General features: G+C 35.3%; 1 pseudogene across 1 annotated transcript; it reads right to left on the bottom strand.

The window, feature by feature from the left end:
* Positions 1-524: 524 nt before the first annotated feature.
* Positions 525-7,004, bottom strand: LOC309866662 (large ribosomal subunit protein uL4 pseudogene; annotated as a pseudogene). Its single transcript has 3 exons — positions 6,891-7,004; positions 1,186-1,796; positions 525-968 (listed from the first exon to the last, which is right to left on the bottom strand). The product of its transcript is annotated as a large ribosomal subunit protein uL4 pseudogene (transcript).
* Between the last annotated feature and the right edge of the window lie 740 nt (positions 7,005-7,744).

Genomic DNA, 7,744 nt, shown 5'->3' with positions numbered 1-7,744 from the left:
TTTTAGGTGTGTAATCCATTTGAAGTTCATTTTTTTTTATGGTGTGAGATAATGGTTGATGTTTATTTTATTGCTAATGGTTTTCCAATTGTTCAAGCATCCTTTATTCAAAATATTTTTTTCCACATTTAATTGTCTTGGAACCAGTGTCAGAACTCAGATCTGTACTATACACATAGTAATAGACTGTGTTCCATTTATCTACTTGTCTGTCTTGATGCCAAAGCCACATTGCCTTGATTAGTGAATTATATGAAGTCTCAAAGTCAGGTAGAATAAGTCTTCCAAATTATTTTCTTGTTTAGTTTTATAAAAGTCTATTGTAGTTTCATGTAAATTTTAATATTAACTTGTCAATTTCTTTAAAAAATCTTTCTAGAATTTTATTTGGAATTATGTTGAATCTATAGATCAAGTTGGGGATATTTGCTATCTTTCTTTTTCCCACTGTCTTTGATCAGGTCTTTATTCAAAATTAGCTGTCTAAATGATTTGACTTTTATGGAACAAATAAATGTAAGTTTTTAGGCAGCAGGATTCTTATCTTCCATGATGTGTTTCTTTTCTGCAGCCTTCTTGTCAGCTGCTGGTTTCTTGGTAGTTGCAACTTTTTTTCCCTCCAAAGGTTTCTTCTTCTGCACACCAGTAGCCTTCTTTCCCTTCTTTCCTACCGTGGGCTTCTTGCCCAGACCCCACTTCTCATCTGATTTGGCTTCTAAGTTTCCTGCTGCAGTATCCATCCAGAGTTTGTAATTCTTGGCCTGGCAATGAATGTTGTTCTCATGCATGGTCTTTGCATATGGATTTAGCTTCAATATGATTCTCGGGTTCTTCTTTGGATTCTTCTTCAGGTCTCTGTCATGAATCTTCTTGCATGATGCTTAGAGGGCTCTTTGAATCTCTGGGCTTTTCAAGATTCTGCTAAGGTCCGTATTAAGCATCTTATACATGGGAATGTTGTAGTTACTCTTTTTAAAAAAATTTTTTTTTAAGATTTTATTTATTTATTTGACAGACAGAGATCACAAGCAGGCAAAGAGACAGGCAGAGAGGGAGGAGGAAGCAGGCTCCCCACTAAGCAGAGAGCCCGATGTGGGGCTCAATCCCAGGACCCTGAGATCATGATCTGAGCCCAAGGCAGAGGTTTTAACCCACTGAGCCACCCAGGTGCCTGTTGTAGTTACTCTTGAGGCAGGCAGCCTTACACCAGGTACCAACAGATTGTGTAACTTGCAGAAAGCTCTTTCAGTCCAAATGCAGAAATGTCTCACAGGTCCACCAGAAGCAAGTTTCAAAATGTTCAGTTTGCTTACATTAAGTAAAGTAATTCCTGGGATGATTCTGAAAGCCTCGATGATACCGTTGTCTTCATTATAGGTGATGTAGGGTCCCCTGTGCTGCATACAATGATGGTTTTTTGTTTTGCCTTGACAGCTCTCATTCACTGGGAAGCACAGACCTCTTTGATATTGTTCCTTTTTGATATCATAGAACTTTTTTATATCACCCCATTGATATCATAGACCTTTTTGATATAATTTAAGTTTCTTAAGAAGCAAAACAGACTTCTTGGTCTTCTTGCAACCTTCAGCTTTATCTTCAGCCATGAAAGGAAGTTCAGGATCTTCCTCAATACGATGACTGTTAGACATGACTAGTGCTGGTAAGGCTGAGGCAGCCAGGGCAGAGCAGATAGCACATTGCTTCTGTATTGTGTTCACTCTGCGGTGCCAATGGCGCCAGGTTTTGGTTGGTGCAAACATGTGGCCACCACAACACATATTTCCAAAAGCATCCTGGCCTTTTAACGTTTGTTATTATTTTCTCAATAAAATAGCTTTATTGAGGTATATTTAACACTTAAAAATATGAATACATTTAAAGTGCACAACAAGATATGTTTTAACATATGAATATACCTATTAAACTATCACTATAATCAAGAATGTGAATATATATGACATCCCCTCACATTTTTTTCATGCTGCTTTATATCATTTGTTCCTTCACCTCTCTAGTCTGCCCCTATCCCTAGTCAACCTCTGATAGCTGTCCCTATACACCAGTTTGTGCTTTGTAGAATTTAAATAAAATTCTCTTTCTCTTATTTGGCATAATTATTTTGAGATTTGTTTATGTTGTTGCATGTATCACCACTTCATTCTTTTTTATTGCTAAGTAATAGTCCATTGTATGAATATAATACATTCTGTGTATTCAATCATTGATGAGAATTTTGGATTTTATAGGTTTTGGCTTTTACAAATATAGCTGCTATAAAAATTCATTTGCATATTCTTGTATGAATATATGCCTCAATTTCTCTTGGGTAAATAAATACCTAGGTGTGAAATGACTGGAATGCATGGTATATTAATTAATTGATTTTCAGATGTTAAATCAACCATACACTGCTAGGATTAATCCAAACCGGCCACACATTTGCTCTTCTTCACATGTTGATTCAATTTCTTTGTATTTTGTTCAGGGATTTTGTGTTTATAGTCATTAAAGCATTGCTCTGTGGTTTTCTTTTCTTGTAATATCTTCTCCTGGTTTTCATATCAGAGTAATTCTTATCTCATGGAATGGATTGAGAAGTACTCCTTCCTCTTTGATTTTTATGTAAGAGTTTGTAGTTAATGTAGAATTAATATTATTTCTTGCTTAAATTCCTTAGTGAAGATATTTGGGTCTGGTAGCATTTTTTCACTTGTTTCTTTTTTAAAGATGTTGAGTATAATTTTAATTTCCTTGATAGAGGACAATTCGTGCTATCAGTTTCTTCTTGAGTGAGGTTTCTAATTTATATATTTTAAAAAGTTGTCCATTTCATGTACCTTGTCAAATTTATTGATATAAAATTATTAATTATAGTCCATATATTTCTTTGAACCTGTAGAATCTGTAGTAATGTCACTTGAAGGTAGTAATCTGCATCTTCTTTCTTTCTGATCAGTCTGGCTAGGGGTTTATCAGTTTATTGAGTTTCTAAAAGAATTGACTTTTGATTTCATCAATTTGTTTTTTGGTTGGTTTTCTGTAACATTAGTTTCTATTTTTAAATTCCATTTCTTCTGTATATAATCCACTATGTTTGCTCTTTTTTCTTTCTGGTGGACTCTGTGGTCATTGACTTGAGACCTCTTCTTACTCTAACATAATTAAAGTGGAAGCCCACAAATTTAATGTGTTGTGTTTTCATTTGCATTTATACTTTCTAGTTTCCATTGTGGTTTCTTTTTTTTTTTTTTTTTGATCTATGTGTTATTTATAAATGTGTAAATTAGTTTCCAATATTTAGAGATTTTTTTCCCACCAGAGATATTTCTATGACTGGTTTCTAGTTTAATTGTTTATGGCTAGAGAATGTACTTTGTTAGACTTAAATCAATTTAATTTGTTGAGACTTGTTTTAGAATCCAGAATATGTTCCACCTTGGTTAATATTGTTTCTGCAGCACATGAAAAAAAAATATTCTGATGTTGGTTATTGGAATGTTTTATATGTCAATTAAGAAAAGTTGGTTAACTGTGTTATTAAAGTCTTCTGTGTTGTTACTGAGTTCCTGTTATTTGTTCTATTAATTCTTATTGTTAAAGATTTTATTTTTAAGTAATCTCTACACCTAATGTGGGGCTTGAACTCATGACCCCAAGATTGAGAGTCACATGTACTACCAACTAAGCCAGCTAGGTGTCCCTCTATTAATTCTTAAAAATTAATAAATATTAATAATTATTTAAGTCTCTGACTGTAACTATGAATTTGTCTATTTCTCCCTGCAGTTCTGTCAGAGTTTGCTTCAAGTATTTTGAATGGGTGGTTGCATACATATTTAGGATTGTCACATCTTCTTTAGCTGACCTCTTTATCATTGTGAATTAAGCTTATTTTTGATAGCATTCTATCATCAAGAATTGACTATTTCTGATATTTGAGCAAATTTAGTACTATTTATATTATTTTTAACATGGTTTACAATTTTCTATCCTTTTTCTTTTAAGTGATTTGTATCTTCATATGTAAAACATGGCTTCTCTGTTTCTCTCTCTCTTTCTTTCTTTTTTTTTTTTTTCTTGTAGATACTGTATAGTTGGATCTTGAACATTTAATCTAATATGCCAATCCCCAACTTTTAATCAGAGTGGTCAGACCCTTTAAAATTACTGTGATAATTGGCAAAATTAGCTTTAAATCTTGCTATTTTTTTCTGTTTATCTCTTTTGTACTTTGTTTTCCTTTTTTCCTATTTCTTCTTAGGTAAAATGAGTGTTATTTATGATTACAATTTAACATCTGTTGGCTTATTAGTTATAGCTCTCTGTGTTATTGTTTGGTGGTTGCTTTAGGATTTATAGAATGCATCTTTGGGGCGCCTGGGTGGCTCAGTGGGTTAAGCCACTGCCTTCGGCTCAGGTCATGATCTCAGGGTCCTGGGATCGAGTCCCGCATCAGGCTCTCTGCTCCACAGGGAGCCTGCTTCCTCCTCTCTCTCTCTGCCTGCCTCTCTGCCTACTTGTGATCTCTCTCTGTCAAATAAAAAAATAAAATCTTAAAAAAAAAAAAAAGAATGCATCTTTAAACTATCACAGTATATCTTCACGTGATCTTATAAAAATTTTAGTAGAACATAAGAACTGTACAAAGTATATTTTTTAGTTATCCTGGCCTTTGTGCTATTACTGTTATCCATATGATTTTATACATTTTATAAACTCCACAGTACATTACTATTACTGTTGTTTAAACAATTTTCTTTCTTTTTTTTTTAAAGATTTTATTATTTTACAGAGAGAGATCACAAGTAGGCAGAGAGGCAGGCAGAGAGAGAGGAGGAAGCAGGCTCTCCACTGAGCAGGGAGCCCAATGTGGGGCTCGATCCCAGGACCCTGGGGTCATGACCTGAGCCGAAGGCAGTGGCTCAACCCACTGAGCCACCCAGGTGCCCCTAAACAATTTTCTTTTAAATGGGTTTAAATAATAAGAAACAATCTTGTATATTTACCCAATGTAGTTATCCTTTCTGGTCTCTTCATTCAATGTGTAGATCCATATTTCTATCTTTCTTCTGCCTGTTGGATTTCCTGTTTTGTGATAATGAATTATTTTGGCTTTGTATGTCTGAAAATATCTTTATTTTATCTTCATTTTTGAAATATATTTTCTCTGGATGTAGTAATCTAGGTTGACAGTTTTTACTTTCAGTTCTTTAAAGATTTCCCCTGTCTTAGTGCTTTCTTTATTTTTTTTTTAATGTTTTATTTTTTAAATTTCTTTTCAGTGTACCAGAATTCATTGTTTATGCACCACACCCAGTGCTCCATGCCATATGTGCCCTCCCCAATACCCACCACCAGGCCCACCCAGCCTCCCACCCCCCACCCCTTCAAAACCCTCAGATTGTTTCTCAGAGTCCATAGTCTCTCATGATTCATCTCCCCCTCCAATTTCTCCCAACTCCCTTCTCCTCTCCATCTCCCCATGTTCTCCATGTCATTCCTTATGCTCCACAAGTAAGTGAAACCATATGATAATTGACTCTCTCTGCTTGACTTATTCCACTCAGCACAATCTCTTCCAGATTATGTTGATACAAAATTTGGGTATTCATCCTTTCTGATGGAGGCATAATACTCCATAATGTATATGGACCACATCTTCCTTATCCATTCGTCCATTGAAGGGCATCTTGGTTCTTTCCACAGTTTGGCGACTGTGGCCATTGCTGCTATGAACATTGGGGTACAGATGGCCCTTCTTTTCACTACAACTGTTTTTGTTTTTAATGAGAAATTTACCATCACCCTGATTTTTGCTTCTGTGTGTATGACAAGTCTATTTTCATGTCTATTTTTTATATTTTCTCTTTATGATGGGTTTTGAGCAATTTGATTTTGATGTGCCTTGGTGTATTCTTTTTTCATATTGCTTGTGTTTGGAATTTAACATCTTTGATCTTTGACTTTATAATTTTTATCAAATTTGAAATGTTTTTGGCTGTTATTTCTTCAGATACTTTTTTCTGCCCTTCCCCCTCTATGAATACCAGTTACACACATATTAGACCACTCAAGGTTTTGTTCCACAGCTCACTGATGCTCTTTTCATTTATTAATTATTTTTTTCCTCTATGTGTTTGTTCTTGGATAGCTTCCATTGCTGTGTCTTCAGAATCACAAATCTGTTTTTCTGCAATGTTTGACATGCCCTTTGATTTATGTAGTATATTTCATTTTTTTGTTTCAGGCTTGTCATTTACATTTTTAGAAGTTTTATTTGAGTTATGTCTCTATTTAAATTTCTTGAGCACCTGGAATAAAGTAACAATGGAATGTTCTTTTCTATGTATCTTTCACAGATCATTTTCCTGCTTCTTTGCATGTCTAATTATTTTTAATTGTGGTCTGATATTGTGAATATTTTCCTGTTACATAATGGACTTTTTGTATTCCTATAAATATTCTTTTTTTTTCCTCTAAGTAGGTTTCATGTCCAATATAGGACTTGAACTCATTACCCTGAGATCAAGAGTTGCACTCTACTGACTGAGCCAGCTAGGTACCCCTAAAAATATTCTTGAGCTCAGTTTGCTGTTAGGTTACATGGAAACAGTTTGATCCTTTAAGGTTGTGCGTTAAGATTTGCTAGACAGGATCTAGTGTTCAATAAAGGGTTAATTTTATTGAGGCAAGTCTGTTCTTAGGATTCTACCCAATACCCTATAAACTATCTGTTCTTAGGATTCTACCCAATACCCTATAAATTATCTACCAATATGGTTTGGGGCAAATATATGATTTTTGGCCCATGGGAATGCAGGCACTGTTCCCTCTGATCCTTTTAGGACGCCTTTTTACAACCTCTGGTAGTTTCTTCACATGCATACCTTGATCATAATCTGCTGACCACTCAAGGACTTTTTGTAGCTCTCTCCTCTCTGGTACTCTGCTGCATGTACTCTATGTGCCTTGCTCTGGAATCTCAGTTCTGTCTCCTCCATTCAGGCAATCTCCTGGACTCTGCCTGGGTTGTACCTCTCTGTGTTGTAATCTGGAAACTTGAGGCAATTGTACAGGTTGCTCCTATCATTTCCCATCTCTCAGGGATTACTATCCTTTGCTGTAAAGCCATGTTTCATTTGTTTTATCTATTTTTTTCAAGTTGTTCTTTCAAGCATGAAAGCATTTTTCTCTATTTTATCTGGAAACTTAAGTTAACTGTTTTTAAGTCATCCCTGCCTCATTGTGTGGACTCCTTTGTCATTGTGATCAGTCACTCCAGCTTTCCCTTTCCTGCTTGACCTCCTTCCTCAGCCCTTTCCTTGACTCCAGATCCTGGTTAAATATTTCTGCAGTGATAGGAATTTCAGTGTAACTCTGTAAAATCCATGTTCTAGTTTACAACCTTAAGAAGTCCCTCATGTACCCCTGTTTATTATTATGAAAGGTATCTATTTATTTTTAATTAAATTTTTTTTTTCTAAATTATAAGATGCAGAAGGAGATCACATATGAGGAAGTCTGTGTTAGAATACTGGCAGATGTGGTGAAGCATGGGGTGCATGCTCAGCCTCAGATCCAGTCTTCATGGGAAGTCAGATGTTCATTCAAGATCCCACAAAAAATTTCCATAATGTTCTCACAGGAGAAGTAGTGTGTGTCAAGCTCCTGAGTGTATTTGGCCTTTGGCTCACCGTCAAGTCTGTGTATCCAAGGTTGCATGGTCCTACAGCACAATGTT

Source organism: Mustela nivalis (genome assembly GCF_964662115.1).
Source record: "Mustela nivalis genome assembly, chromosome: 6".
Lineage (NCBI taxonomy): Eukaryota > Metazoa > Chordata > Mammalia > Carnivora > Mustelidae > Mustela > Mustela nivalis.
Note: the sequence above shows the minus strand (reverse complement) of the source record. Positions and strands in the feature narration are given on the sequence as shown.